The sequence below is a fragment of the Myotis nattereri genome, assembly GCF_964212035.1.
Source record: "Myotis nattereri genome assembly, chromosome: 16".
Lineage (NCBI taxonomy): Eukaryota > Metazoa > Chordata > Mammalia > Chiroptera > Vespertilionidae > Myotis > Myotis nattereri.
In genome coordinates, this window is record NC_138091.1 from 5,859,584 (window position 1) to 5,871,680 (window position 12,097).

Sequence of the window (12,097 nt, forward strand, 5' to 3'; positions counted from 1 at the left end):
TAAAGGAGTTCATCACCACCAAACCAGGATTATATGAAATGCTGAAAGGTATCCTTTAAGAAGAGGAAGAGGAAGAAAAAGGTAAAGATACAAATTATGAACAACAAATATGCATCTATCAACAAGTGAATCTAAGAATCAAGTGAATAAATAATCTGATGAACAGAATGAACTGTTGATTATAATAGAATCAGGGACATAGAAAGGGAATGGACTGACTATTCTTGGGGGGGAGAGGGATGTGGGAGATGTGGGAAGAGACTGGACAAAAATCGTGCACCTATGGATGAGGACAGTGGGTGGGGAGTGAGGGCGGAGGGTGGGGCGGGAACTGGGAGGAGGGGAGTTATTGGAGGGGGAAAAAGAGGAACAAATGTAATAATCTGAACAATAAAGATTTAAAAAAAGGAAAAAAATAAAAATAAAAAAAATAAAATAAAAATTAGCCAATAAAAAAAAAAATATTCGTTATTTCAGTCCGTGTATGCTTAATTTCTAGTTGGTTCCCCATCATAACATTGAGGGTCTCATTAGTTTTCTTGTAGATCTCATTAAGTTTATCGGCGGCTTCTAAACAGTTCTTGAGAGACCTTAAAAGTGTGGTTCTGAACTCTATATCTTCCATTGACAATTTTGTCCTGTTTCTTTGTCTCCGCATTTTGTTATGCTTTCTTGGTGCACCCCCTAGTGGTCTTTGTGAACAGTCTTGTAGTTAAGCCTTGATTGTTGTAGCTAATACCAGGGAGGGTTTGACCTCCAGGCCAAGTGGCTGTGAGAATCAGCTGTGTCTGCAGTGGGAAAACTTCTGTCCTCTAGGGAGGTGCTAATCTAGCCTTTGCCTGAGGCTATCCGGCAAATGCCTCTGTGCAGGGCTTGGGCGGGGCGGGTCGCACAGGATCAATAGGGTGGGCCGGAGAGAGCAGTTATGGCGGCTCTCAGTCCTGTCCCCAGGGGCTCTGCCTCTCTGAGTCCCAGCAATGGCTGCAAACCTCGGAGAGAAAGCTGCACTCGCTCTGACCAAAGCCAGACAGTCCCGCTTCTCCCGTTTGAGTCTGGGTCCCTAAAGACTCGCCCGGATCTGGAGCTCAGAGTCTGCGACTCCCTCCCGATTGAAAACGCCAACTGCGCCCTCCGCCGCCAGCTCGCTCTGCGCACTCCTCACCTCAGAATTTGACTTCAGCACTGCGCCTCCTCTGAGTGTCCCTATGCGTTTCTCTTTCCTCCTAGTTGTAGGACTTCCACTCAGCCAGCGTTCCTGTGGTTCTGGGTGATGTCCGTTCCGTCTTTTAGTTTCACTTTTGAAGTAGTTGTTCAAGGCAGCAAACTCCGGCGTTAACCTATGCCGCCATCTTGGTTCTCAAGGCACCTTATAATCACACTGCTACAACCAGTAATAATGTAAAAATTTACAAACAAAGATAATGTACAGGGGTGGGCAAAAGTAGGTTTACAGTTGAAATACAAACAAATCTACACTAATAAAAGACAAAGATGCTAATTGACCATACCTTTGCTATGCCCATCAGCCAATCAGAAAAGTATGCAAATTAACCCAACAAAGATGGCTATTAAATTTGCATACTGCAGGTGGGGCGGGACAGTGCAATCCGCTGCGCACCCCACCACCAGCTGCCATCCGGGCCTAGCATCTGCGACCCAGCACGGGATCCCGGCCTGCCATCTGCGACCCGGGGAAGCAGGGCAGGCACCACAGGATCGGGCCTGCCATCTGCCACCCGGGGAGCGGGCCTAAGCCAGCAGGTGGTTATCTCCCGAGGGGTCCCAGACTGTGAGAGGGCACAGGTTGGGCTGAGGGACACCCCGTCCCCCCGCCAGTGCACAAACTTTTGTGCACCGGACCTCTAGTAATATAATAAATAATAATACAAGAATAAACTTTCATGTACTCACAACTGTAGACCTACCTTTGTCCACCCTGTAGTACTAGGAAACAAAGGTAATTCTCATTAAAAAAATGTAAACTAGGAGACTATGGAACAACATCTTTAAAGTACTCAAAGAAAGAAACCTATCAGCCCAGAAATGTATACCCATCAAAAATACTTTTATTAATGAAGGTGAACTGGTAGTGGGTTAAGATGGAGTAAACAACACTTCTCCCTATACCTGCCAAGTACAGCTAAAACCCCTCAATATTATATATAAAGAAAGTATAAGAAGACTCTGAAAGTTGGACAGAAGGCAGTCCAGGTAGCGACCTTAAGACCTGAGGAAAGATACAGTGGTGAGTTGCCTAGGTTTTCTTTTCCCTCATTTACCCTGGCCTGGGTTCTGGAGAAGTTGGCAACCGACATGTCAATTGGTGTAGATTTTTTAAAAGCCCCAAGAAAAGCCTGGTCTCTCCAGCCAAAGGACCAATAAAAAAGCAGCCTAGCATGACAGAAAACAAAAACACACACCACTCCACTCCTGTCAAACACTACAGAAAAAACTAGTCCCACCTCATCCCCATCAGCAAAGGCTGCGTGAGGAACTTAGATTTCCACCCTTCCCTAATGAGGTGTCCCTCTGTCCCTGCAGGGGTGCTGTCAGGGGAGGCTTTGTGAGGAGCTGGGACTGTCATTTACACCTTGTGTTATTAAGCCTTCCCCCACGCAATGTCAGTGGCAGCCACGTGGAAGTAATAAAATGCCTCTCCCCTCCAGACAAAGTGTTGTCAGTGGTGGTGGCCTAGTGGGGAGCCTGAAATTCAACTTCTGCCCACCAGGAACAAGAAATCCCCCTCTGTAGAGCTATCCACAGAGGCTGAGTAACTTGAATTCCAACCCCACCAAACAATAAATAACCAGGAGGTGGTGACCTTCCTTCTCTCACCAGAGTGGTGTCAGGGAAGGCCTGCTAAAACATAAGATTTAAATAAAAATCCTCAGTACCCACACCAAGACACATCATAATTAAAATGCCAAGAGCAAAAGACAAAGAGAGGATCTTAAAAACAGCAAGAGAAAAACAGTTACCTACAAGGGAGTACCCATAAGATTGTCAGCTGATTTCTCAACAGAACTATACAGGCCAGAAGGGAGTGGCAAGAAATATTCACAGTGATGAATAGCAAGAACCTACAACCATGATTACTTTACCCAGCAAAGCTATCATTCAGAATTGAAGGACAGATAAAGAGCTTCACAGAAAAGAAAAAAAGCTAAAGGAGTTCATCACCACCAAATCAGTATTATATGAAATGCTGAAAGGTATTCTTTAAGAAAAGGAAGAAGAAGAAAAAGGTAAAGATAAAAATTATGAACAACAAGTACATATCTATCAACAAGTGAATCTAAAAATCAAGTGAATAAAAAATCTGATGAACAGAATAAACTGATGAATATAATAGAATCAGGGGCATAGAAAGGGAGTGGACTGACAATTCTCTGGGGGAAAGGGGTGTGGGGGGTGCAGGAAGAGACTGGACAAAAATCGTACACCTATAGATGAGGACAGTGCAGGGGTAAGGGCAGAGGGAGGGGTGGGAACTGGGTGGAGGGATGCTATGGGGGGAAAAAAGAGGAACAACTGTAATAATCTGAACAATAAATGTTTAATTTTAAAAAATAAATAAATAACTTTTTACCTTAAAAAAAAATCCTCAGTACCATACATAATACTCAAAGTGCCCCCAAATTTGGCAAAAGACACAAATCTGAAAATTCAAGAAGTGGAGAAACTGCCAAGCAGAATGAACACAAAGAAATCCAGTCTAAGAAAGATAATAATCAGATTACTGAGTGTTACGGTTGCCGAAGAAGGAACGCATGCGTCCAAAGTGGTAAGGGATTATACATTTATTAGGTTATCTGGGTACTAGATGGGCTGAGCCCCCAAATGGTTCCAGCACCCAAAGATGGGGAGTCGGAGGTTTTCAAAGGACTCTAGGCAGGCTTTTTCTGGGTGGAGAATTCTCTGTGCATATCTGGATCCTGGGAAGGTCCAGAGGGGAGAGATAATAGTCTTAGCAAGTGGGATGTGGTCTAAGCAAAAGGGAATGTCTGTTGTGAAGTGACCTAAAGGTCAATTCCTAGGGGAGGGGTATCAATTCAATTATTTGATCAAACCTAACATTCTGCCCCCCCCCTTTTTTTATGGAATAGGGACAAAGGTAATATCTCCTGTAGTTAATTCCTGCTGATGTGGGGGAGGGGATCGAGATCCTAAAGGGATGGGCTTTGATTGTAGTCGGCTGGAACACTGTATAGATCCTTCCTGGTTGGAGCGAGGGGTTGCAGCAGCATGATTTCCCTGAGAGACTGGTTGGTGAAAGCTCCAAGTGGTCTTGAAGGAAAGATGAAAAATGGCACAGAACAGACGGGCCAAAAACAAAGATGAGGAATAGGAATGCTAATGATCCTAAGAAGGGAAGTAGCCAGGTATGCCAATTTATATTCTTTAGCCAGTAGGCCCATGAATTTGACTGACGTTCTCTGATCTTTGCAGTCCTCTCTGTTGGTTTTTGGGTGTCATCCCTGACTAGGCCAAACTGATGGACATAAAAACAATATTCTTCCTCTAGAAAGAGGCATAGGCCCCCTTTCTCTGCTGCTAGGAGGTCTAGTTCTCCCTGATTTTGGAGGTTGACAGCTATTAGTGTGTCTATCTGATCCTGAATTTGAACTAAACTTTTGGCAATGTCATCTAGGCTTTCTTGTAGGTCCTGAGACAGGATTTCAGAGTATGATAGAGTAGTGGTTAGGTCCCCTGTGCCCTTCCCAAGCCCTGCTGGGATGCGAAGGGTTATTAGGATTATCTGGACTGCCCTTTTGTGTCATACATGAAGGGTTACAGGAACGGGTAAAGACTGGTTATCGGGGCTACATCTACATTGGGTCAGAGATGAGAGTACAGGTTCCTGTCCAGTTGGTGGGGCAGATATATGTGTTTTTCCCCACAGAGGAAGAAAAAATCCCTGATCATGGAGACAAGCCAGAAGGTGTCGGGAGAAGAGGTGAACTAAAGGGTATGAGTTTCCTTTTGTTAGTTCTGCCTTCCAAACTGAGAGGGTAGTCGCCATCGCGCTACTGTTAAGGGGTGACAGATGAGTGGTTGAGATTCTATTGCAGTGAAAGTGGGTTGGAATGCTAGAATGGGGTGTTATCCAAGGGAAAAGCAAAAGGAAATGAAAGGTTCAGTTAATTTGCTAGAAAGGCTCACAGAACTCAGAAAGGCATTTAACTTACTAGGTCATCATCTATAATGATGAGCATAATATGCTAATTAGACCAGACGTCTTTCTGGACGACCTTCCGGATGAAGCTGGGGCTGCGAGGGAAGCATGGGTCCCGAGTGCCTGGCAGCAGCTGGAGGGAAGCCCGGGTCCCAGGTGCCAGAGGGAAGCCAGTGCCGGCAGCCGAGGGAAGAAAGGCCTACTCTTGCATGAATTTTCGTGCATTGGGCCTCTAGTCTATAATAATAAAAGTGTAATATGCTAATTAGATCGAATGACCTTCTGGATGACCACGCTATGATACCTACTGGCGCCAGTCCAGCCAAGGTGGGTGCGATGCAATTGGTTGGGGGCCTGGCCATTGCCCCATGATCGCCCCACAGAGGGAGGCCTGGGCCTCCCTCTGGGTGCCAGAGGGAAGCCAGTGCCAGCAGCCAGGGGAAGGAAGACCTACTCTTGCATGAATTTCGTGCATCAGGCCTCTAGTTTTATTATAAAAGGATATACCTCAGGAATAGCCAGATGGAAGAAATGCTTACGGCAAGGTGTGGGGAAAGGGCATGGAGCTTCCATGTTCACTCCAAGCACATTACTTTCCCCAAATTTCCACATGTTTGCCAACCTGGAAGCTCTGTGAACCCCATCTGTCCTTTTGAGTTTTATAGAGTCTTCCTTCCACAGGCATGGTTGATTAAATCATTGGTCATCAGTTATTGATTCAACCTTGAGCCTTTCTCCTCTCTCAAAAGGGCAGGGTGTTGGAGTGAAAGTTCTGATCCTCTTATCACATGGTTGGCTCTCCTGGCAACCAGCTCCTATTCTTCAGTGGGGGCTTAGTTAATCTAAACTTCTGGTCTTACTTATCAGTAAATCATATTATGTCCATATCTTTAAGATTATGAAAAATTTAACATTATGGATTTAATTGCATTGAATTGTACTTGTGACAAACTTTTTGATATCAACAATTGTGTTGCTCTGTAGTTAGCTTATACATAGTATATAATTTCTGAAGGACCTTAGTTAACTTTAAGACCTAGAACTGATAATAAAATGAGGTAATTGTATTTTGTAGCCTGAGCACATATACACATGAAATTGTGGCTGATCTTCTGACTGACCCCACCAGCAAAAAACAGAAGCTGGACCTGCAACTGCTTTGCCTTCCCCTGAATTTTTCATTTAGTGTCTCTGATTCCTGGCTTACAAGTGTGTGTTTAGCTCCATGGCAAAGTGTCCTGGTTTCTGCAGGACACCTCAGCCATCAAGGTCAAAGGCATCAAGAATGGACACAGTTTTCAGTCCGCCTTTATGAGGTCCAGCCCCTACTCAAGGGACCTTGGCCTGTTTGTGATCTCCCTTTGTTTACTGCCTGTGGACTTCAAGCATCAGACACAGAGACAGCTTTGCAGAGACTGTTACTCAGCCCCCACAATTCCCAGAGCAGGTCTCTTTACAGACAGTGACTGGACCTCCCCTGGAGAGAGCCATGACTTTTTGGCTGAAGGCAAATTTCCCTCCGATTACATCCAGGAAGGCTTATTGCTGGGATCGTGGGAATCATGTGCCTTGTTTTGATGGCCACAGTAGTTATTCCCTCTTTGCAATACTGGAACATAAAATTCTTTCCGGATAAGATCATATAAAGTAATGAAAGCAAAACCAGAAATGAGCGTTTGATGGCCTGTGCTCCTAAGAAATATAATTTTACATAGATAATGAAGAAACATCTCTATCAATTGTCAGGAATTAGACTCCTCTGTGAAAGTAGTTTCATCGATGGGTGTGGATAACTCGCTCAACTTTCATCTAATAGATTACGGACTCAGTTAACTGTAAACATATTGTGCTTTTCTACACCCAAATGACATTAAATAACAGTTGTGAATCTAAAAAAATATATACTTGTAAATATAAGCTCTATAATTGAAGCACTTAAGTTTGCAATCTTTTGGGTGACTATTTTTCATGAAATGGAAATAGTATTAAGATTTCAAAATCTTATAACCTATATTATTTGTCTTAATAGCAAAGAGGTATTCAAATGCATTTATTGAAGTATAACATACACACCAAAAAACTAGAGATCACAACTCTACTACTCAGTGATTTATCACAAAGTGAATACACCCTTGTACTACAACACAGTTCAAGAAAATAAAAGTAGCAACCCAGAAGCGCTGCTCTCCATAGTCCCCAATCACCACCCATTCCATCTTACCAAATTTAACAATCACCTAGTGTTTAAGAATACAGATTAGTATTGCCTATTGTATAAATTAGTGTATTTAGGGCCATACAGTAGGAATTATTCTGTCTGTTTTTTTTCCCTTGGCATTATATCTGTGACATTCATCCATGTGCTAATTGCTTCATCACGGAACAATTCAGTTTAGCTGCTCTGTGGTATTCTTTGAATGAATATACCACATTTATCAATTCTGCTGTTTATGGACATTTGGTTTATTTCCAGTTTGGGGCTATTAGCAATAATGCAATTGTGACCACTCTTGTTAGTTTCTCCTATCCCCCCCGCCCCCCAATATATAGGATTTATTGAGTGGCATCAGGAGTACAATATCAAACAGAAAGCTGCCCCTCCCACCATGGTCCCTCTGTGTCAACGCCAGTGAGGTCGGCCCTCAGGCTTCAAACAGGGCATAGGTGTCTCAGAACACTCACTCCCTCATGGACGTCACTGCAGTCCACAAGGGCGCACAGGGCACAGGCCACAACCCCGCAGCTGCTGCAAGTGTGCCCACAGGGCCCGCTCACACTGGCCACAGGCCACAGGCCACCGTCCTGTCCACAGCTCCCACGCACACGGAGCAGGCCCTGTGCGTGGCCCCAGCCACGTGGCCTTGGAAGGCCTGGGCTCCACTCCTGGTCAGTCAGCTGTCCAGTCCGAGCAGCATCTGCCCACGTGTGGCCCAGGGGCCTCCATGGGGCCTGGCTTCGGGGACTCTGGCAGGTCAAACACAGCGCAGCCTTCCTCCCACGCGTGGTCCAGGTAGGAGCTGTCTGGTCTTCTCATGCATATCCTGCGAGCTCCTTCCAGCCCGTGTGGACCTTGAGCCGCAGCGGGGCCGTGTCCCCAAGGGGCAGCCCCGCTTGGCATCGCCCCTGGCCAGGGAGTTCGAACTAGTTTCTTTTGGTTCCCATGCATGGATATTTTAGTTAAGTAGGGACCTACAAATAAAATAGCTTGGTCATAGTGACTGCATATGTTCAAATATAATACATGTCACTGAGAAGTTTTCTAAAGATATTTGATCAGTATGCAATTCATCCACCAGTTTGAGAGTTCTAATTATTACATCTCTTCTTGTCCTGATGGCCACAGTAGAAACCATGGTAGTCATAGCTATTCCCTCTATGAAATACTGGGACTTATTTAAAAGTAAAGTGAGATTCCTTTCTCATTTCAGCCATTCTGGTTAGTTGGTGGTGGTATTTTATCTTTATTTATTTTGATATTTTAATTATTAAAAGACCTGAACACATTGTTATATGTGTTTATTAAAAATTTTTATATACTGTGTTTAAGGTTTGGTACATTTTGTTTTGCATTTTTCTACTATGCTGTTAATCTTTCTAAATGATTTTGAGAAATGTAAAGAAATCTTTTTTTTTCTTTTTCTGGCTTATCTCTGCCCCAGGGAACCAGGCCTGGAGGTCAGGGGTAGGAATGACATGGAGTTTTCCCAACACCCTTACACGCTCTGCATTTTTTACTCTGTATTGGAAAACATTTTTGTTCAGTTGTTTGCTTTGAACTTGCTGTATTTTGGGGCCTGGCCCGTCTCTCAGTGAACTTACATTCGGATAGCGTGAAAAGACAACATGCTCTGTGACAGTGCAGCGCCAGCGGTCCAGGGCTGAGGAGTCAGGAGGAGGGTTGCTTTGGGGTAGTGGGGTAGAAAGAAACTGAAGCAAGAGACTGAGAGGAAGTCAGACTTAAGTTAGCTAGCCCTGACTGGTTTGGCTCAGTGGATAGAGCGTTGGCCTGCGGACTGAAAGGTCCCAGGTTCGATTCCGGTCAAGGGCATGTACCTTGGTTGCTGGCATATCCCCAGTAGGAGGTGTGCAGGAGGCAGCTGATTGATGTTTCTCTCTCATCTATCTCTCTCCCTTCCTCTCTGTAAAAAACTCAATAAAATATATTTAAAAAGAGAGAAAAGTTAGCTATGCTGGGGGAGTTGATAGAAGACCAGGGCTTAGTGAGGGTCTGTGCTGGGGTCCCACCCCAGCAGGTCCAGGGGTCCCCAAAGGTGTGGACGGAGTCGGCGAAGAAGGAATGACATGGAGACAGCGTTCAGTTGATCAGCAGCCTAGCCAGGAAATCTAGCCAAGTTCTGGTCAGGATTTCCAGCGAAGTTCTGGTCAGGATCTCCAGCGAAGTTCTGGTTAGGATCTCCAGCCAGGTGCTCCAGGTTCCCCAGCCAGGTTCGGTCACTTAGTTAAGGGGTTTTATTCCCTCCCTAACTTCAGGGAAAAATCCCTACCTGGGGAAACAACCTTTCTCAGAGAGGTGACCTTGGTTAAAACACATAGTGCCAAGAAGGTGAGCAAACATATTAAGAACAGTATGCCATATATGCCAGGTCCCTTGAAACAGCAAGGATGGACCGGCTCCCGGCAGGTCTGTCAGACTCAAAGACCAGTGTGTGCAAATGTCCTGGGGTAAGAGCAACTGAGAGCTGGAGCCATAGATGTTCTCTGCTCTAGTGAGTACACATCTCATGTTTCCTTTGGCTTCTAAATGTCCTGTATTATCAAAAATGACCCCAGACTCCCAGCTAGAGGGGCTCATGGGGCCCGGGAGGAGTGAAGGCACCAGCAGCTTCCCCACCCACTCCCAGGCCAGGGCACTTTCCAGTGATAGAGAGGGTGGGCCAGGACTCCATAGACAAGGGCTGTATTGACTGCCCAGAGGCCAGGATACCCGAGCAAACCTGGAGGGACAGCAGAGGGAAGGTTGGTAGAAGAGGCGTCTCCCATGTGACACCCGGTGAGTCACCTTCCGTCGGACAGTGACACTCTTTATGCCCCCAAGTTCCTTTTCCCCCCTCCCCTCCCCTCCCCCCAAGTCCCTCGTTCCCCATTATGAGCAACCAAAAGCCCTGCGGAGCAAAATACTACAAGGCCAAACCCACCGGGCTGACGGGAAGCGATCTGCCACTACCTGACCCCACAAAGTGTCAACACTGAGACCAGCGGAGGCACACCTGGGCACAGTGGCACTGCGTGCTGCACGTGGGGTGGAGAGGCTGAGACTCCAGGGAATGGAGGGTAATGGTCTGGAAAGGCGATAAAGACAGGAACCAGCAGGGCGGGGTACGAGCCTCCGCCACTTACCCTGTGAGGCCTGGCGAACATAACAAAATAAATTCTTGATATAAATTCTTGTGACTTTTTTCAGTTAAATGTGAAAATATCTTCTCTCACTAAAAATGTTATTTGTTTATTTTAGGGGGAGAGAGCTTGATTTGATTGATTCACTTATCTGCGCCTTCATTGGTTGACTCTAGTAAGCGCCCTGATGGGGATCAAATCTGTAACCTCGGTGTATCCGGACAACTCTCCAACCAACTGAACACCCAGCTAAGACGAAAACAAAGTTTCTCAATGGGTAATCTTTGGATACTTAGATAAGTTTTAAGAAAAAAAGAGTCACTTAACATATTCGTATTGTGCATACTTTTTACCTCTTATTTTTATGTTATCAAAGAGGTCTAATTTTGGATCTTAATGTATGTTTATTTACTTTTTTTTGTTATTTGAAAATAACCTGAAACATACAGAAAAGATGTATTAGAAGTAGCTATCCACGTTCCCTTTAGCAAGATTTACTTACTGTTAACATTTTGTTTTAGCATTTCTTCTCTCTATGCACATATTTTTCTCTCAATAATTTGAGAGAAAATTGCACACATTATACTTTTTTACCCCTAAATACTTCAGTGTGCATTTCTCAATATTATTTTACATAACCATGGCACAGTTATGAACTTCAGTAAATTTAACATTAATGCAATACATTTACCCACTCTACTGCTTATACTGAAGTTTTGAAAAACTGAACCAATAGTGACCTTTATAGTGTTCTCCCTCTTAGTTCTCATGTCTCTTTTAATGTGGAATAGGTATTCAGTCTTTGTCTTTTATGACATTAACATTTTTGAATACAGTCCTTTTGTTTTTAATAATCCTCATTTTGAGGTTTGTTGAATGTTTTCTCATGATCAAATTCCAGTTATGCATTCCCTAATATCACATAACTCATGTTGTGTCCTCATAGGATCAAATCTGAGGCGCACAATGGCTATCTACCTTTTGTTCATATTAATTTGATCATGCAAATCAAGGTGTTTCCTTTATATTATTATGCATTTAATTATTTTTAATCTTCATCTGAGGATATATTTTTATTGATTTGAGAGAGGAAGAGAGAGAGAAAGACATGAGAGATTGATTGCCTCCCATATGTGACCAGACCGGGTATTGAACCTGCAACCCCAGTATGTGCCCTGATCGGGAATTAAACCCACCACTTTATGGGTACAGAACACTCCAACCAACTGAGCCACACTAGCCAGGGCTATTATATAATAATTTAAAAATTATTACTACATAATTATTTTTTCCTTGCAATCGCCAATTGTAAAAAGCAATCTATGGCGAAGATACCTCAATACTATGCAAATATCCTGTTCCTCATCAAAATTTCCCCTTAGATTCATATTGATTGATTTTTGTCAGAATCTTATTGTGATGGCTGCAATATAGTGATTTTCAGCATCATTTTTACCAGTTTGCATCTGGCATTCTGTTGTAAGCAAGGGCCCTCTATTCTCCCTTGTTTATTTACTTCTAATTATCAATGTAAACTTATGCACTCCTTCCCTCCCCCCCCCTTCC